We start from the raw sequence: 13486 nt of genomic DNA, 5'->3' as shown, positions 1-13486 counted from the left end.
AGTTCTTCTAGGTCCTTGTCAAATGTTTCTTGTATTTTCTCCATTCTATTTCCAAGATTTAGAATGATCATCTTTACTATCATTAGTCTGTATTCTTTTTCAGGTAGACTGCCTATTTCCTCTTCATTTGTTTGGTGTGGTGGGTTTTTACCTTGCTCCTTCATCTGCTGTGTATTTCTCTGTCTTCTCATTTTGCTTTACTTACTGTGTTTGGGGTCTCCTTTTCACAGGCTAGTTCCCATTGTATTTGGTGTCTGCCCCCCCTGGGTAAGGTTGGTTCAGTGGGTTGTGCAGGCTTCCTGGTGGAGGGCACTGGTTCCTGTGTTTTGGTTGATGAAGCTGGATCTTGTCTTTCTGGTGGGCAGGACTACGTCTGGTGGTGTGTTTGGGGGTGTCTGTGAACTCATTATGATTTTAGGCAGCCTCTCTGCTCATGGGTGGTGTTGTGTTCCTGTGTTACTAGTTTTTTGGAATGGGGTGTCCAGCACTGTAGCTTGCTGGTCATTGAGTGGAGCTGGGTCTTAGCGTTGAGACGGAGATCTCTGGGAGAGTTCTCCCCAGTTGTTATTACGTGGGGCTGCGAGGTCTCTGGTGGTCCAGTGTCCTGAACTCGGCTCTCCCAGCTCAGAGGCTAAGGCCTGACACCCAGCCGGAGCACCAAGACCCTGTCAGCCACACGGCTTAGATGTAAATGTGTTAAATAAATTCTCCAATCCAAAGGTACAGGGTGGCTGGCCTTCTGCATCTGCTCGGTCCTCTTGCCAGACGTTGTCTTCTGAGCCTGGTCGATATGGAGAGCCTGCTTTGGATCCAGGTCTAGCTGCATTCCCTAGTGCCCAGGAGAAGCAGCCGTTTCCCCCATCCTCCCCTATCTCTGCCACAACTTGTGATGATGCTGGAGCACCTGAGGCTCTGCCCCTCATGCTCCAGATGAACATTCTTTTCCAGAACATACATTTTATTTGCCAAGTCATACTATAATCTGAGACATCAAACAAGTCTCAATAAATTTGAAAGAATTCAAGTCATACAAGATATGTTACCTGACCAATGGAAATTACACTAGAAATCTCTAACCAAAACACCTGGAGAATTTGAAGATAATTGGAATCTAGATAAAATATTTATGATTAACCAATGTGTCAAAGAAGAAATTAAAAAAAGAAGTTATAAACGTATCTGAATTGAATAAAAATGATAATATAACACATTAAAATGTATAGGATGCCACTAAAGCAATAGATAGGGGAAGTTTATAGCACAAAATGTCTACATTAGAAAAGAATCAAAGTCTCAGAACAATGTACTCAGTTTCCATCCTAAGTAACTAGGAAGAAGAGAGCAAGTTAACTCTAATGTAAATTAATAAAAAATTAGAGCAGGTTAATAGAAATAGAAAACATAAAAATGATAGAGAAAAATCAATAAATCAAAAAGCCAGTTCTTTGACTGATCAAACTATAGTCAGATTGATCAGGAATGTGTGAGAGAAGATACAAACTACCAATCAGAATGGAAAAAGAGACATCACTACTGATCCCATAGACATTAAAAAGATAATAAAGAAATATTACAAACAACTCTATGTCCATATATTTGATAACTCAGATGAAATGGATCAGTTCCCTGAAGAATACAAACTAAGAATCCTTGGTAAAGAGGAGGTAGATTGGACTAGAGATATTGAATACCCTTGTCTGTGTCTATTAATAAAGTGAACTTAGCATTAAATATTTTCCTACAAAGAAAACTCCAGACCCAAATGGCTTCACTGGTAAAGTCTACTAACTATTTAAGGAAGAAATAATACTAATTCTACACTAATTATTGGCAACAACATGGATGAATATCAAAATAATTATGAGTGAAAGAAGCCATACAAAAGGAAGTTTATTATTCCATTTATATAAAACTCTAGTAAATGTAAACTAATCTATAGTGACAGAAAATAAAACAGTGATTGCCTGGGAACTGGGGTCAGGGAAAGACAGAAGGAAGGCAAGGAAACTTTTTTGAACGGTAGATCTGTTCATTATCTTGATTGTGTTGATGCTTTCATGTGTGTGGATGTACATCAAAACTTATCAGAATGCATTCTTTAAATATGTGCAATTTATTGTATGTCAAATGTACATCAATAAACCTGTTTTTTAAAAAGAAAGAAAAAGAAGGCTTCCCTGGTGGTGCAGTGGTTGAGAGTCCGCCTGCTAATGCAGGGGACGCGGGTTCGTGCCCCAGTCCGGGAGGATCCCACGTGCCACGGAGCAGCTGGGCCCATGAGCCATGGCCGCTGAGCCTGTGCGTCCTGAGCCTGTGCTCCACAACGGGAGAGGCCACAGCAGTAAGAGGCCCGCGTACCGCAAAAAAAATAAAAAGTTTAAAAAATTAAAAAAGAAAGAAAGAAAAAGAAAAGCTGGGGATTTTAAAAGGCAAATTTAGGAAAATCCAAACATCACATTGTGATAGCAGTATTATCTGTTCCTAGAGTCATAATACATAGTTAAATTAAATCTAGATTCTGTGATATATTTGACCGCCAAGTCATATTCAACAAAATGTATTTTGTCTGTCTTTCATGTGTACCTATTCCTGGTAAATTAAACCGTGTATAATTTGGACTTGGGAAAAAGTCAAAATTGTCTTTATATGTAATAAAAGTAGTTCATATTTGCATTACTATATATTTTATAATCTGGTTATTAATAAAACACTAATGAAATAACTTTTTAAAACTTAAAAGCACTTGTTAATCACATACCTAGCAAAGATGACAGAATGATTTTTTAAAAATTCTTAGGTCAGTTAACAAGATTATATAATACAACAGAAAAATATATATAAGAGCTGAAAACCAAAGAAAACTTTAGCTGGCACAAAATCATTAGACACTTCTAAGAAAAAGTTTTAAAAGAAGCAGAATCTTATTTACACACAGGCCATACACACTCCTATATATGCTTTAATTAGATTACTTCCCCTGCGAGGATGTTAAAATTTCAATAAAGTGAGGGTCTGGAATTTTGCTATTATTCTCTTTGAGCATGCTGCTCAGGGTAAAGACATGATCTATTCATAGTGGGAGGTAGTTTATTTATGCAGTGTGTAATCAGCATGCCTTATGAAGTAGCATCAGCTAATACCCTGAAGGAATCAGAATACACAATTGACTTAATTTGCATTAGGGGCATTCTGAGCCATATTCTTCAGAAATATTAAATACGTGAAGAAATAAATTGCAACCTCTAAAAAATGTAAAAATTAAAAATAGTTAAAGTCAGATTGTTATGCCAACCTTTACTCTCTTGGTTTGATGAAAATTATTTAATTAGGCATTTAACTTTAAAAGTTCAACATTTATCTATTTTTTTAATATACTGTGCTTGTGTGAATACGAACATAAATAGGTGAGGGAGATTAAGAGGTACAAACTTTCAATTACAAAATAAATGAGTCACAGGTATGAAATGTACAGTGTGGGGAGTATAGTCAATAATTATGTAACATCTTCATCATGGTGATCATTTTGAAGTGTATAGAAATATCGAATCACTACTCTGTGTACCAGCAACTAACAGCATGTTGCAGGTTAATTATACTTCAAAATCAAACAAACCAAACACACAGAAAAAGAGATCAGATTTGTTATTACCATAGGTGGGGGTGGAGAGGTGGAACTGGATGAAGGTAGCCAAAAGTTACAAACTTCCAGTTATAAGATAAATAAGTACTAGAGATGTAAGGTACAGCATAATAAATATGATTAACGCTGCTGTACATTATATTGGGTTGACCAGAAAGTTCATTCAGGGTTTTCTATAAGATGTTACGGAAAAACCTGAACAAACTTTTTGGTCAACTCGGTATATGAAAGTTGTTAAAAGATTAAATCCTAAGAGTTCTTATCACAAGGAAGAAATTTTTTTTTCTAATTCTTTAATGTCTTATCTACATGAGGTGACAGATGTTCACTAAATTTATTATGGTAATCATTTCATGACGTATGTAAGTCAAATCATTATGAAATGAACACTGAGCCAGGGTAGAGAAGCAATTTGAAGGGAAAAGCAAAAGAACATGGAAACCAACTGGACATAACAGACAAAGGAGGGTGAAGGTCAAAGATAACTGCTTGACACTCAACGTGGCAGGGAAGATGGTAGTAAGATTCTCTAAAATAAACATGGGAAATCTACACATTTGGAAGAGAAAATGATGACCTCCATCTTGGACATATTTAACTTGGAGTAGGAGAGTACATCCAAGTGGATTTGTCCCCTTGAACTTGAGCTCAATTACATGGTAAGGACCACGGGTGCTAATTCAGTCATCTTTAATCATCATTGTTTTAGAGAATCAAAAGGGATAAAGGAGAGGGGAGTGAAGCAAGACCATCAGAGAATGACTTAATTTGGGGGGTAGAAGAAAGAAAACAAAGCAGGGGCAGGTCAGAAGGAAAGGAGAACTCCAGGAAAGGATAAGAGAGGATAGATTTAGCTGGAGTGACACATGTTCCCCTGAGCCCTCTTGAGAGATGGAGGAACAAAGGGAGAGAGCAGAATAGGAGGGGGCTTCTTCTGCTGTTCTGATCCCAATGAACACAGGCCCCTAGTATCTGAAGCTTCTGCCTTTTACCGGGATGTAACACTGTCCAGCAGCAAAGCTGATATTTTAAAGAGCAAGGACAAAACATGATGTGCAAATACATGAGATAATGTCCTTAATGACTTTAACCAAAATCCATGAAAGAAACAACAGGTCCTCAGCACCCTGGGTGAGTACATGCACAAGCTCCAATTAAACTTTTTTTTTCTTCTTTTTATACAACTCCAACTATTTTCTTCCTAAACTTGTTCTTTGTCTATGGAGCAAACTGATCACAAATCCCTCCTAGACTTTGATCCAAGGTGGAGCAAACATGTGGCTTTGTCTCTAATTTCTAATTAATTCGTTACAATAGTATGTGGAAAGAGCTCTGTTAGCAGATTGTACAGCACAGGCTTCACCTTTGACCATGACCTCACCTGGTTAAACTCTCACGGTGTTTCTGGCTCATACCTGGGATGAAAGCAGGCCAAACAGGCCACAGTTCTTCCTGCTTCCTCTCCTTTTGCCTGTGTATCCACAAGGTTTGATGACCTGTAGTAGCCTTTTTTATTAATTTATAACTAAACTAGACATATTTCTTCCCTGAATTGAAGACTGAAAGGTGAAGAAATGGGAGCAGAAAGGGCACATTGACATTTTGAGGACTTCAACTGAAGTAATATATGTAATTCTGATGCCCATCATGTCAGAGGATGGAATAAAAATAATCACAAAATCTTTAGACTATGGTATTCATTTGGCACCAGCAAAAATATAAATATATATATTATATATACTTTATATATTTATATATATACTTTATACATATGTGTGTGTGTGTGTATATATATATATATGTGTGTGTATATATATATACTTTATATATAAAGTCTACTTTTAAAATGTACCATATGTTAATTCAGCCATACAAATCAGCATGCCTATAGCCCTAGACCTTGGAATTAATTAGCCTGAACCTACCCTACGAAAGAATGTAATAAAATTTCAAAGCACCTAGTTGAATACTTCTTCTGACAACATATGCATGTCTTCTTTGTCAAGGGTCAAAGTAAGAAAGATTAGGAATATTTCTATCCAATACTTCATATTATACAAATTATATCAAATTATACAAATCATATCAAAGGTATATTTTTAACATCTTGGATTTAGTCATTTTAGTCATTTTTATTTCACATTAAGTAGCCTAATCAGTTTATAGATTATTTAATCCCTTAATTTCAATAATCTGTGACCTGGAAATGTCAAAATAATAGTAAAGCCAACTAAAATATTTTTAAATAACCACTTTTGATTGAGGCAATATTACTTTGCTCATTTGAAGCACTAGCAACAATGCTGTGAGTTTCAAAGTATAAGTTTGATTTTATTTTTAGGTAACGCTGAAGTACGAATTCTGTGAGTTTGTAAATTTAAATCTTTTTAATCTAACATCTTCTACTCCTCTAATAATGCTACAGAGTAAACTGAGGAGGAACCATTTCTCCTCCAAAAGGAAACAAAATAAAAATTGGTTGATTAAAAAAATTTTTTTCATTGCCAGAAATAATTGTTAACCCATGTCAAGTTTTAACAAATTATTAAACAAATGTTCAGATTAAGATTATTTCAAAGGAAGAACTAGTGACAGATCCCACTAAGACTAACAGGTTATTCCTAGCCTCATTGAGCAGGGCTTTTTGGCTGAGATTTTTATATTTAAGAAATATGCAATAGACATTTATATGATGCCCTAATCCGTGCTGAGTGTTGCCTGGTGTCCTGGGGATGATTGACAGGGCCTCTTCCCTCTGGGTCTCATAGTCTCTCTCTGGTTCTGAGACAGAGGGTTTTATGGCCAAGCTGCCACACCAGGTTTCTATTTTAACTCAAAGTACACACACCCTTATTAAACACACATCGTGCCAAGCCCTGAAGAAAAGGCAAAAATAAGCAAGGGAAGGCCCTCAGAAATTTGTCATTGAATTTCATTTACACTTTTTTCCCTTCCCTTTTCAGACATGGTGGCAGCATCACCTGGACACCATCACCACTGCCACTGAAGGTCAGTAACTTGGCTTTGTGGTCTTTGACCACAATCATCTTACAGGTCTGCTCTGTACCCACTCACCCTTCTTTAAAAAAGTTCCTCACTCTCATGGAGAGCTCCCAGAAGCAAGCATCCCCCCATTATCTCCCATTATCATCACTCATTTCTTGCTACCCTGATTCTTAATTCAGCATGAATTCCATTCAGACAATTGTTAAATTGTAACTCATATATCATCATTTTGACATTGAAAACAGTCTATGTTTCCCCATCACACAGAGTTCAAATTCCTTAATCTGTCCTTCTCACGTGCTGCGAACTCACCTCTGATGCTCTTTGTGCCAGTACATTCATATGAAATCCCTCTTCTCCAGCCAACCTGGATGACTTTCTGTGCCTCAAACACCTCCATCACCTGCCCTAGCCATCTCACTAGCTGTGCCTTTCGACGTTGGAGAGTGGCTGTTAGAGGGGGATGATGAAAGACCAGCTCCAGTTGGAAGTGACCCTCTTATCCTCTAACTCACATAACCATCATTTTAGAAATGTCATGATTTCTCTAATCTAACCCTATGCCAATACATGGTTCCTTCCATTATTTCCAACAAGTTCTCCCTGACAAATTTGACATTACTGTATATTTCCTAGTTATTTCTATTTGAATCTTAGTTTTTCTCCCCTAGATTACAAATCCCTGGACTTGTACCCCGTTTTGCAATTCCTTATTCTCCCAAGCCAACCAGTGACTTGGGCATGAGAAGCGCTCAGTGAATCATTGGGAAATGAACATAAAGACTTGGCTTTCCTCTAGGGAAGTTTTTGTCACCAGAGATCACCTTTTAAATTGTGAGTACTTATGACCTTAGTTGTTGAGGTTCTCAGAGGTGACCTGCGTAAATCACAAAACTCTGTGTGAACCCTGGGTTGTATCCTGCCCCGCTTCTCCTCTTCCCTCTCTGCCTTTTTCTATGGAGCTATAAGGACTATACCTAGAGCTACAAAAGGCATCTCCCTTCTCTCTCTCTCTCTCTCTCTCTCTCTCTCTCTCTCGTGCGCACACACATTTTTTTCCTTTTTGATTTCTGTTGGTAGAGGAATAGATTATCTATTTTCTATTAACCACTGTTGCATGGTTTCATTGAAGCAGCTCTTTCTTTGACCTGGTATAACCAAGAATTCACTTAATTTAATCCTCAGTAAGATATATATTCTATTTTATGTTGCTTTCATAGTATTAATCATGATTCCACTCTTGTAATAGTCTTGTTTTCAAAGTTTTGTATAGACAAATATGTTGATGTTTTTTGAGAATTCTATGAAATTTAAATGTACACTTCAGTAAGTATAGATTAACTTGAGCTTTATGAAATATATTTCATTCTGTTTTGAAAAGTGGTCTAACTATATTCAATATCCTGTGATAAATCATAATGAAAAAGAATATGAAATAGAACGTATATATATATATATATATATATATATATATATACACGTATAACTGAATCACTATGCTGTACAGCAGAAAGTAACACAACATTGTAAATCAACTATACTTCAATAAAATATATTTTTTAAAAAGAGGTCTAATGATATTTCATCATCTCTAAGAATCTAGAAGGTTGCATAATTCTTATTAGTTCAAATTATCTGTTTGATCTTGATTTTAATGTGCTATTGGAAGTGGAACAAAACTTTGTGACTATAAACACCAAATTGTATTCCTATCTCAAACTTCCCATTCAAGTTTCAAATATTTTAGCATTTCAAGTGTAAGCATTAACACTACTAATAACTCTTAATACTTAAATTGCATGCCTTCTCTTCCCTCTTTTAAGTTGTCTATCATCTACACCAAGACTTATATTCAGTACGTCAAAGAAGATCAAATTTTTGTCTTGCTGTCACTACAAATCCTTCCATGGTATCTTTGCAGTACACATTAGTTTTCAAATTGATTAATTTAAATTGGTTTGTAATTTCTAATTATCATTAGGTACTAATAATGAAAGATATAATTTGTGACAGTTGCTATGACAATAAAAAATATTGTTCTCAAAGATGAAATTTTAAAAAGATGACACCCCCAATTAGAACAATAAGTTAAATCTAAGTTTTGAACACTTTACTGTAACAAAATTCTCTCACTTATGGATCTAGCAGAGTTAAAAAAAATGCTGAAAGAATCATGATAGTTTGGAGCTGGAGGAAAAAATAAAGTAGAGAAGGGAGGACAGGGAATGTTGGAATGGCAACAATTTTAAGTAGATGGTCCTTCATTCAAAGAAGAAAAAACTGAATGTCAAAATTAAAAAATGACATATCTAATGTCACAAAAAATGGTGCAAGGGTGAACCCTATATCAGAGATTTCATTCTTGCTGATACAGAGAAATACAGAATACATAAAATAGAAATACCTTAATCTAATGTAAAAACTGTCAGCTCAGTTACCTGGCATACTTATTCTAAGTATTTACTTAGAATTCATATTTACTTATGAATTTGGTCACAGCTGGACATAGATGGTTCTGCTTTCTCAGTTGAAACATCTCAGTTTTTGAATTTTGCCAACAGTGGATCAAATCAGAAAAGGGGGGAGAACCAGGCTTCAATCAAATTTAGAAGGAATGAAAACCAAGCTAGGTAACTAAACTATGAACTCATTTAATAAACAAATCGTGAGTGGCTATTATGTGCCAGCCACCAGACTAGGCAAAAGCCAGACCGGGTCCTGTACCCAATTTGACACATAAGTTTAGGGAATACAAGAGATATGCTACAGATGGCAGCTGTAGGAGAATAAGGTTTTATGGGACAGCCATTTTCAAGGCTCCGAATACTTTTTCTCTCATTTCTGTACTCAGGACTATGTAGGGTTAGTTGCATTTATTGGATGTATAACCACAAGGTGTGGTAAAATAATGACATATAAAAACTTACTCTAAATGTCCCCAGTATATTTCAAATGACAATTACACTGGAGCCTTGCTAGACTTTGATCCCTGGGCCCCAGGCTAGGTGACACCTAAATCTATGACTTAGCCTGATATCTATAATTAGTTCTTCAGTAAAACTTAGAGGATAAACATGATTTACAGTGGACTTCACATTCTATCATATAATGCTACAGCAGAACCTAATGATTTGATGTTTAATACTCAATAGCTAGTTTCTAGCAAAGCCTAGATATTGTATAACTATTTGCCCTTACTCTTGTATTTTCATAAATATATACATGTACTTTTATTGATATAATTCAATTCAGACATTTTCTGGGAAAAAAAACCTGTTAGAAATAACATCATCTCAAAAAGAAATGGGACGTCCCAGTAAGGAAAGGGTTAACATCTTATCAGCAGGGATCTTATCTCTATCATGTGATAAAATCACCACAAAACCAGGCCAGGTACTGTGTTTTATGGTATCTGGTTTGATCAGTTTTTTTTGTTTTTTTTTTAAATGAGCGTTAACAATCTCATCTCTTTCAGGATATAAACTCTTTAAAATCAAAGCTCCTTAAGAGTTGTGAGCCTTTGATGTACATTAATTATAACCATTACTAAGTTTGCTTTTCTTTTTTTGGTGTATTGCAACCCTGTTATAGTCTTTTATTTCATCACTGTCATTCACTTATTCATTACATAAACATTTTTGAGTGCCTACTACATATGACCCAAACATGACTAAGGACTCAACAGTGTATAAAATAGAAAAGGAAAAATTCTTGCCTTCATGGAACTTACATTTTATTAAGGTGACATATGCATAAACATAATTTTTAAAGCAAAATATATAGTATGTTAATGAGCAAAGCAATTAATGACAAAAAATAAAGCAGCAAAAGAAAAATGGGGAGTTTCTGGTTTTGGCAGGAAAGTGGGGATAGCAATTTTAAACCAGTTGGCCAAAGAAGCTGACATGAGAAAATGGCATTGAGCTAAATACCTAAAGGAGATGAGGGAGAAAACCATATGGAAATGACTTTCTAGCAGAGGAAATAGCAAAGCAAAGGCCCTGAGGTAGGAACAAGCCTGGGGTGCTCCAGGATGTGAAAAGGAGGACAGTACATGAACAAGGGGGAGGTAAAGTCAGAAAAGGAATAGGGGAAAAGGGGAAAGACCTTGATCCTGTAGGGTCTTGTAGAACTTGGACCTATAAGAATGGAAGCAACTAGAAAATACTGAAATGACCTGCCCCACACTGGTACGTAGCAGGAGAGCAATTCTGTTAAAAATCACTTACGTAGGTAATATAGTATCTGCAATTTAAGTTACTAATAAAAATGAATGGATTATCTGCCAGGAAGCTGGAAGCCTGCTTATGAGAGAAAACAGAACTAGGAAGAGAGACTCACAGACATAGGAATAAGTGCGGGAGAGGAGTTCAGGGAGGGAAAGAGTTTAAATACTAGGCATCGGTGAACAGAAGTTCAATGTGGGGTTCTCGAGGTAAAGAAGGAGATGAAGAATTAGGCCAGCGAAATCGAAAAACCCAACTAAATAGCATTTCCTGTCCACCCCTCACAGGCACAGTGGGAAAACACGAACGACCCCACGGAGTACCGAAATCGAAAAACCCAACTAAATAGCATTGCCTGTCCACCCCTCACAGGCACAGTGGGAAAACGCGAACGACCCCACGGAGTACCGAAATCGAAAAACCCAACTAAATAGCATTGCCTGTCCACCCCTCACAGGCACAGTGGGAAAACGCGAACGACCCCACGAAGTTAGGTTTAGCAGCTGGCACTCTCTAATAGCTGGGATACATTTTAGAAATCTGTAAGTTCAAATAATAGCCCCAAATCTGTGTTATTAATAACTAGGTATTTTTAGAGGGGGAAAAAAGTAATAAAGAGGTACATACACAGACACGACAAACCCCACCCCAGGTAGAGAGGCATCATGTAGATTCCATGAGCTAAAGTCTGTACACTTTCTTGGAGTAAACATTAGTAACGTGAATTACATATTTATATAGTTTTAACTTTTAAAAACCATTTTATGTCTGATATAATCTGACTAAAAGTCTTTAGTTGTTGGACTGGGGCAGATACAAACTAGGCAATCATCACTGAGCTGAAAGTTCTCTCTGTCTCTGTCTCTTTTTGCTAGTACTGGGGCCATGCAGATGTGGTCCTGACTTTGAGCCTCGCCTCTTTGGCAAGGAAGCAGCAGCCTTTCCAAGTGCCTGGGTGGACTCTGAAGGAGAGGAGGGGCAGGAAGGGGTGGGAGGTTCATGGATGGCAGCCAGAGTGCAGCTGCCGAGCAGCTGAAATAGGGAAACCTGGGAGGAGGTGGATCGAGGCAGGCATGGAGGAAGAATGAGGGCAAGAACCTCCCGAGTCTGGGTTACCACAGAAGGGAAAGAAGCTCCCAAGAGGCCATCTGAACTCGCGTCCTGGCATGGTTCGCTACAGGAAGCAGCGCCAGGACGAGGGGTCAGGCCAGGGGTCAGGCCAGGGGTGGGATGGGCAGGCAGAGGTCCCTTACTCTTTAGATTTATCCGATCCGTGCGCCGAGCTGATAGGATGCACCTCTTTCTTTCTGGTTTGTTTGGTGCTCATGGCAGAGGCGGACCCAGGCAGCGGCTGAGCTCTGAGCTAGGAGCCGGCTCTGCGACCCTGGCTCCGCGTCTGCGGTTGCCAGGAGACGGCCGTGAGCTTCCTGCAGCCGTGGGGCAGGTGCTGGCAGGGCTTTAGCAGGGGAGGCTCTCGGGGAGGTGGCTTTAGGTCGCAGTGGGGATGCGAGCTCGGGCGCTCCACAGGCGGGTGGTAACCTAGGGGTTGAGTGTCCGGGGAGGAAGGCTCCCCTGGCATGGATTTGTCCGTACGATTGATGGGCAGTTCTGATAAACTGGAGTTTTTCTATCAGGTTGACTGCCAGGCTTTGCCCTTCGGAACCATGGACATATATCGACTCTCTTTTGGATTTGAAGACGTGTACTATGCAAGTCCCCTTTCCCCAGGTCTTCTCTCTGCTGAACGAGTTCCTTTAGTAATAATTAAAGAGACTATTATAGACACAGTAATTTGCCAATGGCTTGAAAATCGTGGGTTCAGTAGTGAATACGGTGGGTGCAGGGGGATCCCTGTAGCAAAGGCAAGACCATGACACCCTCAGTGGCTTAAGTATCGCTAATCATGGTGTCTGTGTTTAAATAAGTTGTGGGTTTAGGTTGTTCACATGAAAGAATAAATCCAGGTCATGGAATGGAGCGGCCCTTGATAAGCTCACTTGAGAAGGCACTGGAGCCAGATGACACGAATCCAAGCAAAACAAGACCCATTAAGCCTCTAGCTTAATGGTCAGCCAATCCTGATGGTATCTATAAGTTATCTTGCCTTGGGCAAGTCCTTCCTTTTGAGCCTCAGTTTACTCATTTGTAAACAGGAGATGCTAATAGCTAACACAATTCTATCTTGAGGATAAATAAGATGTATGTAAAATATTTAGAACATAATGAAAGCACAGAAAGTAGGGGCCTCTATTTCAAAATGACTTTGAGGAGCAGGCAGATAACATGAATAAATGAAGCTGAGAAATGCTTAGACTGGGAAGAATTTTAAGTGCATTAAAATAAAACCAAATATTGCTCCGGCCCAATACAACCTCACTTCAGAGAGATTTAACCGTGCACAGGCCTGAGGTTTAGAACCCCTATCACCAGGTGGTCTCTTCCATTAGCCTAGAGATAATTAACCATCTTTAAATAAAGACATTCCCTCTGTTCTTGGAACTGTTCAGTGGCCCAACTCTACAAGGGAGAAGCAGCTTCCTGCAAAGCAAATCTTTCAACTGCCCTGAGGAATGAATGCCTAGACCACTCTGCTCAGCGTAGCTTTTCCCTTGTC

The 13486-nt window shown here is 38.2% G+C and overlaps 1 protein-coding gene across 1 annotated transcript in view; it reads right to left on the bottom strand.

The window, feature by feature from the left end:
- Positions 1–13486, bottom strand: part of ADGB (androglobin) — a 188165-nt gene that overhangs the window by 157490 nt on the left and 17189 nt on the right. The gene's annotated exons all lie outside the window — the stretch shown is intronic.

The sequence above is a fragment of the Tursiops truncatus genome, chromosome 12, assembly GCF_011762595.2.
Source record: "Tursiops truncatus isolate mTurTru1 chromosome 12, mTurTru1.mat.Y, whole genome shotgun sequence".
Classification (NCBI taxonomy): Eukaryota; Metazoa; Chordata; class Mammalia; order Artiodactyla; family Delphinidae; genus Tursiops; species Tursiops truncatus.
This window is presented reverse-complemented; position numbering and strand designations above follow the sequence as displayed.